Source organism: Delphinapterus leucas, chromosome X (genome assembly GCF_059928025.1).
Source record: "Delphinapterus leucas isolate spDelLeu-1000000601 "Yukka" chromosome X, BTC_Dleu_Yukka2, whole genome shotgun sequence".
In the NCBI taxonomy this organism is placed as follows: domain Eukaryota; kingdom Metazoa; phylum Chordata; class Mammalia; order Artiodactyla; family Monodontidae; genus Delphinapterus; species Delphinapterus leucas.
Window position 1 is genome coordinate 45,205,826 of NC_143150.1, and position 17,413 is coordinate 45,223,238.

Below are 17,413 nucleotides of genomic sequence, written 5' to 3' on the forward strand. Positions count from 1 at the left end.
TGTGTGTGTGTGTGTGTGTGTGTGACACAGAGAGGGAGAGAAGGAGGGAGGGAGGCAAAGAGAGAGAGACTGGCATTTTGCAAAGAAATAACTGGAAGAATAGATACCAATAGCTACCTTGACAGAGGAAAGTAGATATACAGGGAAATTTCATTTCCTAATTTATGCAATTTGTATCCTTTGAATTTTTGCTGCAAGCATATATAATTTATAATCAGAAAAAATCCTAAACTTGGAAGCTATCTTATTGAATAATGAGTGATTCATAAAATGATGTAGAAATAGGCACTTCCCTGGTGGCACAGTGGTTAAGAATCTGCCTGCCAATGCAGGGGACACGGGTTCGAGCCCTGGTCCAGGAAGATCCCACATGCTGCGGAGCAACTAAGCCCCTGTGCCGCAACTACTGAGCCTGCGCTCTAGAGCCCATGAGCCACAACTACTGAAGCCCGCGCGCCTAGAGCCTGTGCTCCACAACAAGAGAAGCCACCAAAATGAGAAGCCTGAGCACTGCAACAAAGAGTAGCCCCCACTCACTGCAACTAGAGAAAGCCCGCACACAGCAATGAAGATGCAATGCAGCCAAAAATAAATTAATTCATTCATTTTAAAAAATGATGTAGAAATATATTTATTGACCTGAAATATATTCAGAGTTTATTGCTAAGTGAAAAGTGCAGCCTGCAAACATTGTAAGCATGTGATAGATTTAGAAAAATACAGGCAGAATAATAACTATGTTTTTAGTATTGTCTCACTTTTGCAATGAAATATATTTGTGTATCCCCAAAGAAAATTCTCTGAAGGAATGTTCTCAAAGCTATAAACAGGGAATATTTCCACAGATTTGACAGGTGAAGGAGATGCAAGACAATTTCATTATCTCTGTTATACATTTGTATTTTATTTGATCTTTATAAGGATATTTTACTTTTGAAATTGGAAGAATAGAGATTAAAGTTTAAAACTTGAAAAGTTTTATTTTAAAGTGATTTATAAAATAAAGTACAGATCTGTTTATTGACACTGAAAGATATTCGCAACACATGGTTAAATTTTAAATGGTGGTTACAAATTGTATGTACATATATATTTGTGCATAGGAAAATTCTAAACTCTACAAACACCACAAGAGAACACCTGAATTTAGGAGTCTAGGTAACATATATTTTCTTCTTTACGCTTTTCTGAATTCTACAGATTTTTCTTTATGGGCAAGTATAACTTTCATAATCAGAAAAAAGCTGCAAACGAGATCCTATTGTTATTTTAAATCCATGCATGTGTGTGTGTGTGTGTGTGCGTGTGTTTGTGTGTGCGCGCACACACACACACACACACACACACAGCTTCTCTTCAGCTGAGAGTGGAAGATTCCATAGGACTGAGATGGCTTCCTGCCTGCTCTGAACAGGCCTTGGCTATTGTTCCCACCCTGATTTGTGTATGTTGTAGGAGGAGGAAGCTGATGAGGAAGAGAGGGGAGAAGGAAGAGGAGGGGGAGGAGAAGGAGGGGAAGGAAGGAGAGGAGGGGGAGAGAGAGGAGGAGAGAAAAGAGGAGGAAGGGAAGGAGGGGAGGAGGAGAAGCAGAAAGCACAGTAGGGGCCTTGCTGACTTGCTTGGAGAAAATCTCAGCAGAGACTGCCTGTCCCTGATGTGTTTCCTATGCCACGCAAATTTCTGGAAAGCTCTGTCTGGTCGTTAGAGCAGTAGTCCCTCCTTCCTTTACTCCCTCCTTCCTACCTTGCCTCCCAGTATTCCTGCTCTGTGATGTTCAAGCTGCAGTTCTGACTTTGAGCTCCAAGTGGCACTCAGTTGTATTTTCTAAATATTTCCCAATTCACATGTATCATTAGTACAAGGGGAAAAAAGAAATGAAAGTCATTTTCTAAGCAGTCTATGAGCCAATATGTACAGAAATTATCCATTTTTCTTTAAATAGGTATAGTTAGAAAAAACTGGAAAGATAAACATTGCTCAGTTGATTGATAGGAGTTGAAAAGAAAACAAAACCAATGATACAGTGTCTAGCAGATATTTGTCACTTGGCTAAGGGTAATACCCTTCACTATTGTCCTGAGTTCTTCCCATCCAAAGCAGCTAATCTGTTAATCAACAAAGCTTACTATGTCATGGCAAGCCTTCAAAAGGTAACAGCAAAAAAAAAGGTACAACAAAAAGGAAAAGACCCACTATCATCTAGATTATGTAAAAATGTCAGTGTTATTTCTATAATTTAGGGTGTTGTCTAATGGAGTAGACTGGGGGAAATTCCTTACCTCTTTCCTATTGAGTCAGGGTGACTTTTTGTTCCCTTTAGGAAATACACATGAACTGGATGTCAGTGTTGTCATTGAACCCTAGAATATTAACACACTATAGGGCCGCAAAGCACAATCACGATCTGATGGACAGGATATTGGCATGAGACTCAGAGGATATAGCTAGGTGTGTGAGTCCTTGGGAACATCACTACTACCTTACTGCTAAAATTATTTCATGTTGAAATTTTTTCCTATAATTCATTCTACTACCCTCTCTTTACACAGCATCTTTTTGCAATTAAAAGGCATACTTCTGGTGCTTGAAAGAATAAAGTGACTTACACCACATTACAGAAAATCAATTGAGTCTACAAAGCAGCCGACGTGACAAGGATTCCCGACACCCAGGCAATGGCCTGCTTCTCAAGCATTATTTGTTAGCCATGTTAATGACTAGGTAACCATGACAACCATCAGGACTCTGACACCAAACCCACACTCTTCACCGCTAGTTTATGCTGCATCTTAATGTACTTGTCTAGGAAGTCCCCACCAGCAGGCTCTAGCAGACAGAACTGCACCAACAGCCTGGAAGGGGAGGGGAAAAAAGAAACTGCCTCCTCAAAAGAGGAGGAACAGCAAGAGCGCTCAAATACAGCCCAAAGAATACAAGGAGAGGAAAAGGATGACACACCCTTCCCCAGGCCACCCCACCTCCAGATACACAGATACACATGAAACAGCGTTGACTCACAGTCAAAATGGAAACGTGTATTTTCCTTCTTCTCTCCACATGCTCTCCAGATCATGCTGCCCCTCAAATATATTCACATCTGTAGTTCACACTCTCTTGCCCCCTCCACTACTAGTAGGGTAAAGCTCCACCAGATTCCTGACTCTCACCAGATCTGTCCTCAAAAATTGTGAGTCCCTCTTCCTTTTTCCTTTGAATGTATGGCTCGGCTTCCGTCTTCACAGGCCCATTGAGGCTGGAAGGGAATGGGACCAAGGCCCTAAGTCAGACAGTGACTGTACCATCCTCACATTCCCAGGGTGCTGGATGCCTCCTGATGAGCATCTTTCTGATCCCGGTGGATCACTCCAGGAGAGCAGGGAGGTGGCGGGATCCTCCTTTGGAAGAAGGCTGTTTCTAGGCAAGAATTATAACTCAGAGGTTGTATTCAGTTCCATCAGTTTTAGACATGGAGAGAGTCACAGAGTAAGGTTGTTCATGTGGTAGATTCTTTTAAAGGAATTAATTTAGGCCTCCTGGCAAAGTGAAGGGAGCTGCCTCTGATGAGAGCCAGGCAAAGGGCTTCTGAGAAATGACCTCCTCTCCCTGAAACTAATTGGGGAGGAGGGTGGATGAGGTCTTTCCTTGAGGGCCCTGGGGGACAAAGAACCCCATGTCTAGCATAATCCACCCAAAACAAGAGTAAGGATTTATAGTGAAGCCCAGAAGGAGATAACTACATGTGACAAACAGTGGCTGGACACTTTTGATGAGTGCTACAACATTTCTTTTCCCACCCCATATGCTGGCAGAAAAGAATCACAAGTCATTTTTTCAGTACAAAATGGGAAACACCAAATAAATTAGTCAGTGAATAAAGTTTCTAGGAAAACTAGCAGTAGCTCCTCCACCCAAGGCTGAACTGGCAACCAAGACTCTGATAAGCAGCTCTGCATGCTAGGGTAATAATGGAAGTTTCAGAGGAGAAAAAAAAGAGGCAGGTAATAATGGAGCCACCCCGTTGCCAGGTCAACAGACACTGAACTGCTCAGCCAGCCTCCCTTTAAGCCTCTTGCCCACATCACCCATCACTGTGAACTTAGACTGAGTGAAAGAGGAGACGACAACCCAGAGAGTTTGTGACTGTGGGACAGCTCCTCTTCCAACACTTTAAAATTATGGACTCCTTGCTGTTGGCAGAGTGAAGAGAGGGCCTTCTCTGAGTGAAAATCTGTCCATCACAATGGGTGGTTGGTCAGACATGATTCCCTATCACTTTTTCATGTTGCAGCTGATTCTCTCTCTTCTGCTCCTCATCACATTAGTGTCCTACAGGGCTTTTCAAATGTGGAAACAACTTCGGACAACTTAACTCCAGGAGATTCAGCCTCTCTAAGATGAAAGATTCTCAAACTCCATTGGTGTCTGCAGCTCTCAGAAGAAAAGAACAGGCTGAAAGAGAAGATCATGTAGTCCATTACCATCACCTTTTGGTATTGAATAGCTGGCTGTGGCTTTGCTCAAAGAACCACGGATCTCCACGCCATGTGACATAAGAGCAGAAAATATAAAGATCAGCAAATATGCCTCTGTATGTTTTTGTTATTATCTCCTGAAGTTTCTCATTTTGTACAGGTTTTGTAAGTAGCCTTTACTGTAAATACCCTATACTATGTGACAGGGATTGTGTTAAGTGCTCTACTTGCGTCATCTAATCCTCAGCACAAGTCTCTGAGGTAGGTACCACTTTTATACCTGTTTTACTGAAGAGGAAGTAGAGGCTGAAGGGGTTTGTCTGCAGAACCAGATAATTATAAGTGGCAAGGCTGGGACTCAAACCCACACCATATGATCTCCAGACACTCACTCCCAACCACTGTTATGTTCCCTGCTGGGCAGAGTGTGTGACAGTCTTCTGTGGTCCTGGGTGTACAACTTTGTGAGATGGGATGATTTCTCCTGGTTACTTCACATTTCTCCTAGCTTAAAATGAACCCCTTATAGCCTGGTGGAGAGCCAAGACAACCAAGCCTCTCAACATTTCATAAGTAGCCTGATGACATACTTGTATAGAGTAGAGGAATCCTTTACACATCAGAAAATAATGCTTTTCTTTTATTTTGTTTAGGATATTTTTCTTTGAAATACACTTCTTAGCAAATTCATGTTAAGGGTGAAAGATAACAAAATGTGGTTTCCTTGGAATTTACTATGTAGGCAATCATGTCTTCTGCAAATAGCAAGTTTTCTTTCTTTCTGATCAGTATGCCTTTATTTCCTTTTCTTGCCTTATCACAATGATTAGAACTTCCAGCACTGTGCTGTATAAGAGTGGCAAGATCAGAAATCTTTCCTTGCTCCTGATCTTAGGAGGAAAAGCATTCATTCATTCATGATTAAATAGTGTTAGGTGTAATCCTTTGTAGATATTCTGTATCAAACCAAGGAATTTCCCTCTCTATTCCTAACTCGTTGAGAGTTTTTGTTATGAATAGGTGTTGAATTTTGTCAAATTCTTTTTTTTTTTTTTTTTTTTTGCAGCACACGGGCCTCTCACTGTTATGGCCTCTCCCGTTGCGGAGCACAGGCTCCGGACACGCAGGCTCAGCGGCGATGGCTCACGGGCCCAGCCGCTCTGCGGCATGTGGGATCTTCCCAGACCGGGGCACGAACCCGTGTCCCCTGCATCAGCAGGCGGACTCTCAACCACTGTGCCACCAGGGAAGTCCTGTCAAATTCTTTATCTCTGTTTACTGATCTATTATTTTTCTCCTTTAGACTCTCCATATGGTGGATTATATTGGTTGGTTTTTGAATGTTGAACCAGACTTGCATCCCTGAAATAAACCACACTTGATCATGGTGTATATTTCTTTTTATATATTGCTGAATTCTATTTGTTAATATTTTGGTAAAGGTTTTTGTCCTTATATTCATGAAGGATATTGGTCTCTTGGTTTTTTTCTCTTTGTACTGTCTTTGTACGGGTTCTGGTATCGGGATAATACTAGCTTCATAAAATGGAAGTACTCCTTCCTCTTCTATTTTCCGGAATCAGTGTTAATTCTCCTTTAAACACTTGGCAGATTCTTTTATGAAGCCATCTGGGAAATTAGTGTGATTCAGCCCAGTTTTGTTTTTAATGATCTTTGTTTCAGTATCCATCGCTGAGGTTCCTTCTTCCATTTTTTTCATCCTTCAAGTGGGTATTTTATTGTAATTTTACATTCACTCCAAAGCTTAAGGTGTTTCAATTAGTGGGACTGTACATCTGGCACTTTCCTCTTCAGAACTACTGGGAGCTACATCCATAACCCCATGCCCTGCTAGAGGACCTACAGCAAGAGAAAGAGCTGGGAGTCTCTCTGAGATGCTGTAAGGGCTCAAGTCTTGTCTTGGCCCCCTCTCTCATGGCTGCCTGGAGAGCGCTGGGCTTTGTACTCCCTGTCACAGGCTAGTCCACACAGAGAAACAGACACTACAGAAAAGGCAATCAGTCTGAAACTTAGAAACGTGAGACTTGGGAGAAGAGGTGGTGCAGGGAACCAAACTCAGGAATGTAAAATTGCCATGGGACAACTTCCTCCTGCCCTTACCAAGGTGTATTCAGAATATAAAACATAGTGCTTGGTTGGGTATTGGTTTTATACTTGGAAAAAGTCAGGGGAAAAATCCAAGAGAAACTTAATTTATACTGGCAATCTTTATTGTTTTTTTAAAAAATTCTCCCTTTAAAAAAGAACATTGATTATCAATGTTTTCCTTTGTTATTGTTTCAAATCCCAAAAGTAATCATTGTGGTAAAAATTCAACAGTGTAAAAGCATATAATGTAAAAGGTGAATTTCTTCCCTCCCCTTTTTGCTGCCCTTTCTCTTCTATTTTTCCAATCCTTCTCAGATTTCAACTTCGTTCTGAGCTTGCCCACATTCCCATTTCCTTGCTCTTCTTCCCCATCCCTTTGCATAAGAGTTCTAAACAATTTTCAAAGTAAACCAAGGTTTTCAAAAAGCCAAGGCTACTTGTGTTTGCATAAAGCACTGACTAGCAACCTCTTATTACACACACTGCCTTGATGTATTACCCACCCTCTTCCCGTGCAGATGTCCCTGCCAGCAAAAGCTGTACAGGCACCTACTTCCAGGATCTGGCTGAGCCACGCCATTTTCACGCTAACCTAACCACATAGAACTATTTCTGGTGAAATCTCTAATATCTTGATTAAAAAAATATATTCTTAGCACTTGTTGAGTTATGATTTGAGATGGACAATTACTGTGTGGAAGACTGCTAATAATATGGCTTTGGCAGTGAACTCTGAGGAAGAAAACTTTTCTGACTTTACTCCCTCCCCAATAGCTGGTACTTAAAGCAGGATAGCTCTGAATGGTCAATCATCTGAGGAAGGCATTCCTTTGTTCTTTTACTTCCTGGTTAAAGGAGTTGGAATATTTCTGTTAAGCAAACATGCCTCAGGCTTTGGAGTTGGTTACAGCCCTCCTGATAGTCAAGTACACTAAGTAGCAAAGGTGAAGTGGTTCCACTTGTGGATTCTGGAGCCATACTCCCTGCCTGCCTGCCAGTCTGCCTGCCTAGATTTTAAATCCCAGAACTACCATTTACTACTTGTGTGGTATTGGATAAGGTAGCTAACCTCAGTGTGCATCAACTTGCTCATCAGTGAAATGGTGACGATTATGGCAGTATATACTTCCACAGGGGTGTTGTAAGGATTACATGAGTTAACATATGGAAAGGACTTAGAACAGGGCCTGGCACACAGTAAGTCCCATACAAGTATTAACTCTTATAGTGATTACATAGAAAATATCTGGTAACTTATATTTGGCAGAAGGACCAAAGAATCTGTGTGGTCATGGCTTATATGGAATATAAAAGTATGAGACAGTCATTCACTGAGCAAGAAAAAAATCAGAGACCATCATCCCCATACACTCAGGAAAAAGGGTAAAGGTTGTAGCAATTACTAATTTCTTTGGTGTCTCCTGATAATATTTCATTAACTCTTCCCACCCTTATTCCACTTGATCCTTTGCATGGCTATAGTGAAGACAGAATTCCTGGCAGTGGAAGTGATAAAAACAGGCCTAACAGATTATTTATGGTAACTTCTCTCTGAGGCTACTTGCGTTGGGAGTAGACTTCACTTCTATAGCCTGGAAGGATGCTATATTGACAGTAAATAAGATTTGCTTGCCAACAGTCTCTCTCTTTCTTAATTTATATTACCCAAAAGCACTAGAAGCCACAGATACCCCTTAAGGAAGTATCCTACAACCCATCTCCAATGCTTTCTCTTCAGTATGTTCTCCCATTAATTCAACATGGCTGCAGGTACTTCCTATCTTGCTTTAATCTTGATTCAGTGAGAATTCATGGGTAATTGTCCTCTCAATAGTACCATCAATTCTCTGAGCTCATAATCATTTTAATCCACATTCCTCTGCCACTCACTAGCCCTGAATCAGTTTTCTCTGCTGCTGCTCCAAGGGGCTTCCAGACTCCACTACTGCTGCAGTTGCTGCCACTTGAGAAAATCCTGACGACAAGGTGCTCAGGGACTTCAGTTATACATTCATGAGCCCAACGTTCAGCTGGGCTCTTTGTCCCATCCTACAGCCATTTTAATTAGTCCTAGTCATTTCTCCATGCTGTGGTCTATGGAAGAACAGAGCACTTGGGGTTTTACAAATGAAAAACCTCTCCCTCTTATGACTGCATCGTGATGATTTGCATAAGTTGATCCAAGTGCTGTGCTACTGAATCAGATGCCCCCTCACTGATGTTAACAACATGCATTATTTTGCATGCATTCCTCTACCTTAGCTGTGTGGGAAATAATATTTTTGAGACATTAACCTATATTCTTGTGGCTCCTCTGGGCATTTAACTCTTTTGCCTTCCTGTCATTCATGCAGATATCCGTGAAGGTTTGTAGCAGGGTTTCCCGGTTTTTGTGTTTCTATAAAAACCTGAGCCCATTATTCTAGGAGCCTCTGAAGCAAAAAACAAGAATAATAGGGAGGAGGATTTTTTTACCAGATTAGAGAAAGGGCCCTCCCCCAACCCAGTGGAGAGGAGAGAGAAGGAAAGGAAGTGATAAGAGCAGAGATTCCGGGAAGGAAATGAATGCAAGTTATGTAGAGGTGCATGAGGCCCTGGGCAAACTTACAGAGTTCCTGTGCCTTGGTATAGAGAGGAAGCATCTGACAGAGGTTTTAGAGTTGAAGGGGCCATCAGACAGGAATGAGGGACTTTCAGCAGCAATCTCCAAGGATCGATGACCCAGACCTGTGTGACGTGTGGCTCAGGACCAGATGTCCACCTCCAACCAATATCTTTGCTCCCATCTCCTTTTTGCACTGGAATTTAAACACAACCCTGCAAAAAGGGAAGAATTCAAACCACATGGGAATTAAATTTCTGCCATCCCAGGGGAGTGATAGGCTCAAAATAGAAATTAGGTTGAATCAGTTTTTTAAAGTTTTGTTTCTTGCTAATTAAATTAGATTCTTAAAACATAATTTTTGCAGACCTGAGTGTGTGAAAGGCTTGCACACCCAAGTTTGTGAACACTACTTTTTCACAGAGCTTTCTCTCCACTGCTAATATTTTTAATATAATACTGGCAGCCATGTAAAATAGTGGCTTTCCAACTGTGTTCTAAAGAGCTCTGGGTTTCAGGCAAGTTTCTTATGGACCTGGGTAGAGATTGAGGGGATAGCAAGTTGGCAGGAGTCTGGTCATCCCCCAGCACAGCTTTTTCCAGATTACTTTCCCTATTATCTATTTAGTATGAAGCTTATTATAACATTCCCTTTAAATAGAAGATTCAGCAGCTCAGAAAGTTGGAAAGTCATTTATGTAAAGTATAAAATAACTCATAGTTATACTGTGAAATATATCTATACAGGCATAACCATGTTTTTTGTTTTCATTTTGACTTGTTTTGTTTTGCCTGTATAACTTTGGAACCAGTTCTGAAAGCAATTCCCAATGTATTTTAAGCAAAGACAACAGAGGCAAATGGCTCCTTTCAAAGGTAACTATTTTGAAGGTCAGTACTTGTTTGCATTTTAAGTTCTCATGTTTGTTAAAGAAGAAAGTCGGTCTCTTGATCAGCGTCATATGCCACATTTTCACCGTCAGTACAGTTCTGGTAAAACAGGATTAATATTTCTGTTCCTTAAAATGCAAGGGCAGAGCTATGAATAAGTTATGTTTTAGTAGGAGCTACTGGATGGAATATTCTTTGGCAGTTGAGTTTATTAGTTCCACTGCAATAATCTTTCCCATTTCACAATCAAATGACTCTCCTGTAACAATATAGGAAACGGTTTTCTCTTTCCAAGTTTCAAGGAAGAATACTTGGAAATGAGTAATATTTTTCTCCATCACCTCTTACTCTCTTAATCCAATGCTAACATACTGGGTATTTCTTCCTTCCTAAGACTATGCAGAACTTTTCGTAGGGGAAACTCCTTGGGCTCTGGGCTGTAGCAGGAGCCCTCCAGCAGAGGAATAACTGCTGGAGAAGAAACAATCTCTGTCTAGATCATTGGTCTGTACTCAGCTTTCTCTTGGACACCACAGTCTGAGAGCATCTGGTTTTGGTTTGCTGTTAAGGAGTGTAGCTCACACAACAGGTAGCTGCTGCAGGTTGGAAGATTCAAAAGCCTTATTTTACTTCATAAAACCCTTGGTACTGACTAGGCTGGTAAAGAGTAAAAGCAGAAAGCCTCTAGGAAAGAGGAGGGGGAATTCCATTCAGAATGCCTTGCTGACACTTAGTGGATAGAACAAATCAGAACTGATTAAAGGACACTAGGGATAATATACGAGGGCGGTTAGTCACTCTTAGGTAGAGCAAGATGCATGTGTTTTAACTAAGAGTAGTGCCATCTCTGGTTTCTGTTGCTCTCTCTCTTTTCTCAGCAAGTCAGGTCTCTAAACATCTATTTATCATGTGGGATTTTATTTCCCAAATGGTTTTGAATTTAATTGATTTCCAAATTAAATTCAGAGAAGCATTCCTCTTAGTCTTCTCTGAATGAAACCTGAGACGATAATAAAAAGTACATGGAAATGGTTTGAGCTCATTGGTTTCAGTGAGTCAATGAAGTATAAAATCTCAAAAGGACTAAATATTCAACATCCTTAGCCTGAATATTAGAAACTTACTGCAGTCTCTGTAAACCTACATTTCTATCTTGGATAGGAACAGCAAAGAAGTTACAAATAAACAAAAGATCACTTAGCATGAAAAAGTTAATTGTGTCACACTGGATTTAAGTGATAAATCTGTCATAAATGAATAATAAAATTTTAAATTGAGAAGATAGTTTTACTGAACAAAACTGTTCAGTGTATTTAGCTAAAAATTTTTGAATGTTTGAATTTCTTTTCCTTGTAATCTTTGAATAAAATAACGTAAGAAGTCAGAAAACAACAAGATAAATTAGAAGTTGTGAGTAAATACCTCCAACTCTGCAATGAGATGCAGCTACTAATAAGTATTAAACTATTTCTTTTACAAAGACCCATAATTTTTATTTCAGAAAATTACAGTTATACTTGCAGAGTATTTTGCATTTTTTCCTTTAAACTTAAAATAAATTATTTTAAAGTTAATCAATATTGTGAAAATAATTTGTGGCTCAAAACTCACCTTTAATATTTGAAAAAAATCCAATGGCTCCAATCAAGAATTATACACTCAAAATTTTCATCATTCTTCAAAAAGTCACAAAATTAGAACAAATGACTTAAGCATTTTAGTATCAAAATCTCCTTCTATAAAGAAACCCTTCCTTTGTGTAATCCAAATTACTCAGAAAAACTATTTCAACTTTTTAAAATCATGCTCATTTGTTCTACTTTCTTACCATCCTTTCATTACTTCAGTGGAGCAGGAAAGGAAAAAAGGAAGGTGAATTTTTTCTTAAGTAAACTTAGTGGTGTCATAAAAAGTCTTACCATTGTCCCTGTTCTAAAAGAAAACAGACTTAAACTTCTAACCTCATAAAACCAATCATGTGTGAACTCTAAAGGTTGTTCTTTCCACCGCTGCTCTTTTCTCATTATTCAAAATGGTAATTTTTTTTCAGTTACACAATTACTGGAATTGCTCAAGAGAAAGGGAATTTACCTTTCAAAATGTGCATTAGATCACACAATCTTCCCACTCTGTCACTCAGTATTTGGCATCCTGTATTTTATTTGGCAACACTATCAGTTACCAAATTCTCTCTCTCCTTTTATTGAAGTGTCTTTTACTTACAAAACAGCGCCTCCAATTCCAGCATTCTCACCTCTTCCTCTTTGTAGCAGGCCTTCTTCATTCATGCCTGTACCATTACAATGACTTCCAGACTGTTTTCCTGTCTCCAGTCTCTCTCCTCTGCACATTGCTGCCAGGATAGTTTTTTACTAAGCCACTTCCCAGATTAGAACTTCAATGGTTCTTTAAGAAGCAGATAATTCCCATGTTATTTAAACTATTCAAAGCATGAAGAAAATTTTAAAGCTTTCATTTTCTTTTTTATAATGCTAGCAATAATTATAAAAGTTATAATATTTTCCCAATACAACTTCCAAAATCTAACACTTGGACTCTTTAGGAATAACAATGCAAAAATCTTGTATATAAAATAGAGAAGCAACAAGGACTTACTGTATAGCACAGGGAACTACATTCAATATCTTATAATAACCTATAATGGAAAAGAACCTGAAAGACAATATATACATATTTATAACGGAATCACTTTGCTGTACACTTGAAACTAACACAGCATTGTAAATAACTATACTTCAATAAAAAATTAAAAATGCAAAAATCTCAAATAAAATATTAGCAAATAGTACCCGACATTACATTAAAAATAATACTCTTTGTAAAGTTTCATCTCAGTAGGGTAAACCTGTGACAATATTAAGAAATCTATTGCTATCATTAATTAAAATAATAGTTATAGGAGGAAAACCATATGATCATTCTTAAAGATGCAGAAAAGGAATGTGCCAATAGTTATCACCTAATCCTGGCTTTTAAAAAGACTTTATAAAATTGATAAATATATTTTCAGTCAAAGCCACAGTCATTAATGAGGAAACACCACAGAAGCATTTTCAGCAAAATCAAAAACAAGGTAACAGTGCTTTCATCAATATATTTTAACATGGTTCTGGAAGTACCAGCCCAGTGCAATCAGAAAAAAAAAAGGATATATAAATACTGGAAAGGAAGAAGCAAATTTTATCTTTATTTATAGATGATATGATTTAATACCTGGAAAAATCCAAGAAAAAAACTGGAAAGCCATTAGAAACAATGAGCCAGTTCAGTAAGTGACCATTTACAAGATTACTACATAAAAATTAACAGCTTTCCTGTGACTAAATAAAAACCAGCTAGAAAACAAGGAAAAGGAAGTTTTTATTACTGCAGTTCCTAAAAAACCCACTAAGTCTCTGTTGCTAGAATATGTGAAAATCAGTAATTTTCTTGGGGATTAAGAAGGAATATTGTAACCTGATGTGATGAACTGGCATCCAGCTGAGGCTCAATAAAGGCTATTTCCTTCCTTCTAGAAGCTCTGACTTCAACCTCCACACATCCAAATTGGAACTTAACCCTGAACTAAAGCCCCAGTAAGACCTGCAGTAGGCCTTTTATGGAACGGGTGCTTTCCTTGGTGCCTGTGGATGAATGAACTGTTAAGAACATGGCTGGGGTGGGGACTCTTTATATCTGCACCTCCTTAGCAACTCACCGACAGCAGTCCTTAAAAGTAGAGTAGCTGTCTCCATGCCCAGATCAGAAGCAGGGAAAAGATCAGCCCAGAACACTGATCTCAAAACTCATAGTTCCTGGTTCTGGGTAGTGGTCTTCAAACATTTATCACCTCACCATTACCCCTCTTATAACTTGCCTTCCTACACACACACACACACACACACACACACACATTGATAAAGTTATAAATGACTGCAAGTGTAATGTCTGGTCTCTGCTCTACCCAACCAGAAGCCCAGGAAGTTTCCAGTTAAAGAGAAACTAAGACTGTTTATACAGAATGTTTTCAACTACATAAAAAAGTCTCTAGATTGTAGCAGAGTAACATGGAATTAATTTCTTCTTCTTTATACTCAGTTATACTTCCTAAACTGCCTTAGTATCCTATTGCCTTTTCACTGGGTTGAGTCATTGAGGCTGGTGTCTAAGCAAATGGGAACTAGAATAGATCTAAATATTCAAGTTCAAAGCTGTAGGTAAAAAGAAAAACAAAAGGAAGTCCAGGAGAATATCCGTAAGATTTTCCTTGAGGCAGGATGACAGAGTATGGGAGCCTCAGATAGAGAAGCAAACCTAGTGTTCCTGAATGGAGAGAAAGCTGTGGAGGACACAGCTGGATTGCTATCTGGGGTGTGAACCAGGAGTCTTCCTGAAGGTTATAAAGATTTTCAGTGTCCTAATAGGACAGGACTTAGCAGTAGGCCTGGCACCCAGACAAAACCCAATTTGCCTGTATTCCCTTTCCCTTGAATTTCTGTCCTCAACCCTTGCCTCCAAATCCTATACCCTGGATTAGGATTCAATCTTAATTTACTGCTCTGGTTGAGACTTGCAGTCAGCTAGAGTCATGGTTCTATTTTTTTATGTGCAAGGTGATGTTCCGAAAACTCGTTGAAGCTATGCAGAGATGTCCAGACTATTCTTCATCTACAGTTGCATAGAGAGCAGGAGACATTGGAGACTGCTTTATGGACTGACTATCATTGGCCATCAGTGCCAATACCTGTTATTTCTGATGCAGGGCCCTGGTTTTCTACTACTTCCTACTTTGTGGACTTGCTCTTAGGCAATTCCATGACATCTGTTCCTAGCTACATTTTCCCTCTCTCCACAGATCAACATGTGGACAGAAAGTGTAATCATACAAGGTGATAGAAAAAGGAAGATTGAGAGAGACTGAAGCAGCCCCTCCCCTGAAAGAAAACTAGACAAATATTGAGCATTAAATGTTTGAGGGAAGGACAAATACTTGCAGTTCTGTATTCATGGCCATGCTTGTCAAGCTGTTCCCACTTGGAAGTCTATTCCTTTTGTGGCTCCCCTACCACTCTCTCCCTTCATACATCTCACTTACAAGAAACACACCCCCCATCAGCACAGTACAATCAGGGGTGTGTGGAGGGAGACTGATTGAAAATAGGAAAATAATCAGAGTGGGAGACAAGATTGGGAATTCAGACTTTGATCTGGTCCTTACTCCCTGGGCAGATAAACAAACCGAAAGTAGGGCAGCAGAGACTGCAGAGGTATTCAGAAGAGACAAATAAGTAGCACAGAGTGCAAGAGGTCGTGGCTGCCCCAGGATCCCAGCTGGCCTCAGTCATTCCCACTCTGAAGACACACAAAAGTGGAGAATTGAGTACTCAATGAGTATCCAAGTACTCAATCAGCTCCAGGACACGATTCTTCATGTCAATCTTTGCTGATTGAAACATCCCACTTCAAGATCTATCCACTGTGTCCCCAAATCCCACTCCAAGCTCCTCTGTTACCAGCCACTTCCCTAGAAAGTCTTTAAATATTTAAATTCATAATTTTTAAGGTAATCATGGTATTTTAACTAGGTATTGACAAGGCACAGACCCAAGTTTTAGGATAAAGAAAAGTATACAGCATGAACTTAACTATAGTTTCTCTCTCTCTCTTTCCTCTCTCTCTCTCTCTCATTCTCATTCTCTCTTCCACTCTTTTTCTTTTCCTCTCTTAATATCGAGTTTTTTCTTGATAAATATGGCCTTGAGCCATCCATAAATCTGAAAGAGGCAGTATGATTGATGAACTAAGGTACATCCTGAAGACAGGGTTGCCAGAGAATCCTGACATTGTGATACACTGAAGCACAGGATAAGGGAAGTAGTTTAAATAGTAGTAGTAGTAGTCTGTGCTTCCAACACCTCATCCTGTGGCCCACCTTCATTCACCCCCTCCTGTGAGCTGGCTGCCCAGAGAAGCTTTATAATGATGTGATTATTCTAACTCAATTAGCAGGGAATGAAAGGAACAAAGGAAACCTATTTTGCAGCTGGCTGGTCATTCAAAAGCATCCTAACTTAAAATGTCAGCTAATTAGGACATGGTAGGAGGGAGAGATTTTGCTTGAGTACTTAGACCTTATTAACAGACCTCACTGTGATTATTAATATTATACTTCAATAAAATAAACCGAAAACATATTACATATCCAATTTTATTTGAAGGGTGAATTTCTATTGCTCTCGCCCCAGACAGACATTAGATTCATAATGTCCCAAATCATAGGAACAATTAATTCCCATATTAGTGTTTTCTCCATTAAGCACTGACCAGTTCTTTTTAATTCCTTTTTGGTCTTTGAAGCTGTAATAATCTTTGGATATATTTAACTCTCAATTTATAAATGGGAGAGAAGCTGAGAGAGTAAGGTATGTTTGAAAAAATACAATTGGAGTAGACCTAATGGCTACAGACTCTAAAATGCAGAGGGAGCAACTGTTCTGTTCTCTGAGAAGGAAAGGCATATGCAAGAGAAAGCAGCATTGAGGATGACAATTTTAGTTAAATTTACTGAGCACTTACTATGTACCAGGCTCTGCTCTAAACATTCTACACTCAATTATACCCTGTGAGAAAGGATGTTTGTTATCCTAATTTTTCACATAAGGAAAAAACACAAAGAAGTTAAATGACTTGTTTAAAGTGATACATATAGCAATAAAAAAAGAGATTTGTACCTAGGCAGTCTGACTGGAGAGTCCAAATTCATAACTATTATGCAATTCTGATAAAAATATAAAACCACAGATATTATTGGGCATCAATAAAGATGAATAATGAGAAAGTATGCTAGAGGATTAAAGGGATGCATGACTAGAGACAAAGGGCTAAACTCAGTCTCTAGCAATAAATTATTAAATCATCCTGTAACCAAGGTTTTTTTTTTTTAAGGAGGGAAATATAGACACACACACATACATACACACATTGAAGAGCTTAGAAATGAGGTTTCCATCTGAAAGCTAAACAAGTAAACCCAACCATAGTGGATTTGAAGAGCAGACTGTAAGACACAATCAAAGGACTGCCTGCCCAGGTACAACAGCAGAACATGCACACACCCAACATGCCAGTCAAGGTTAAGTGAGGACCAGCCAGATGAAAGTGAAGAAAGAGCGTGTTCCAGGCAAAAGGGACAACATGTGCCAAAGCTAGGAGATGAGAGACAGCATGGTGCATTCAGAGAACATGAAAAGGTTCAGTATGGCCAAAGCAGTGAAGAAGGAAGAGTAGACAGGGGCAGGGCTGTGGAAAGCTTAGCTGTTTGGAACTTATCCCCAGTGCA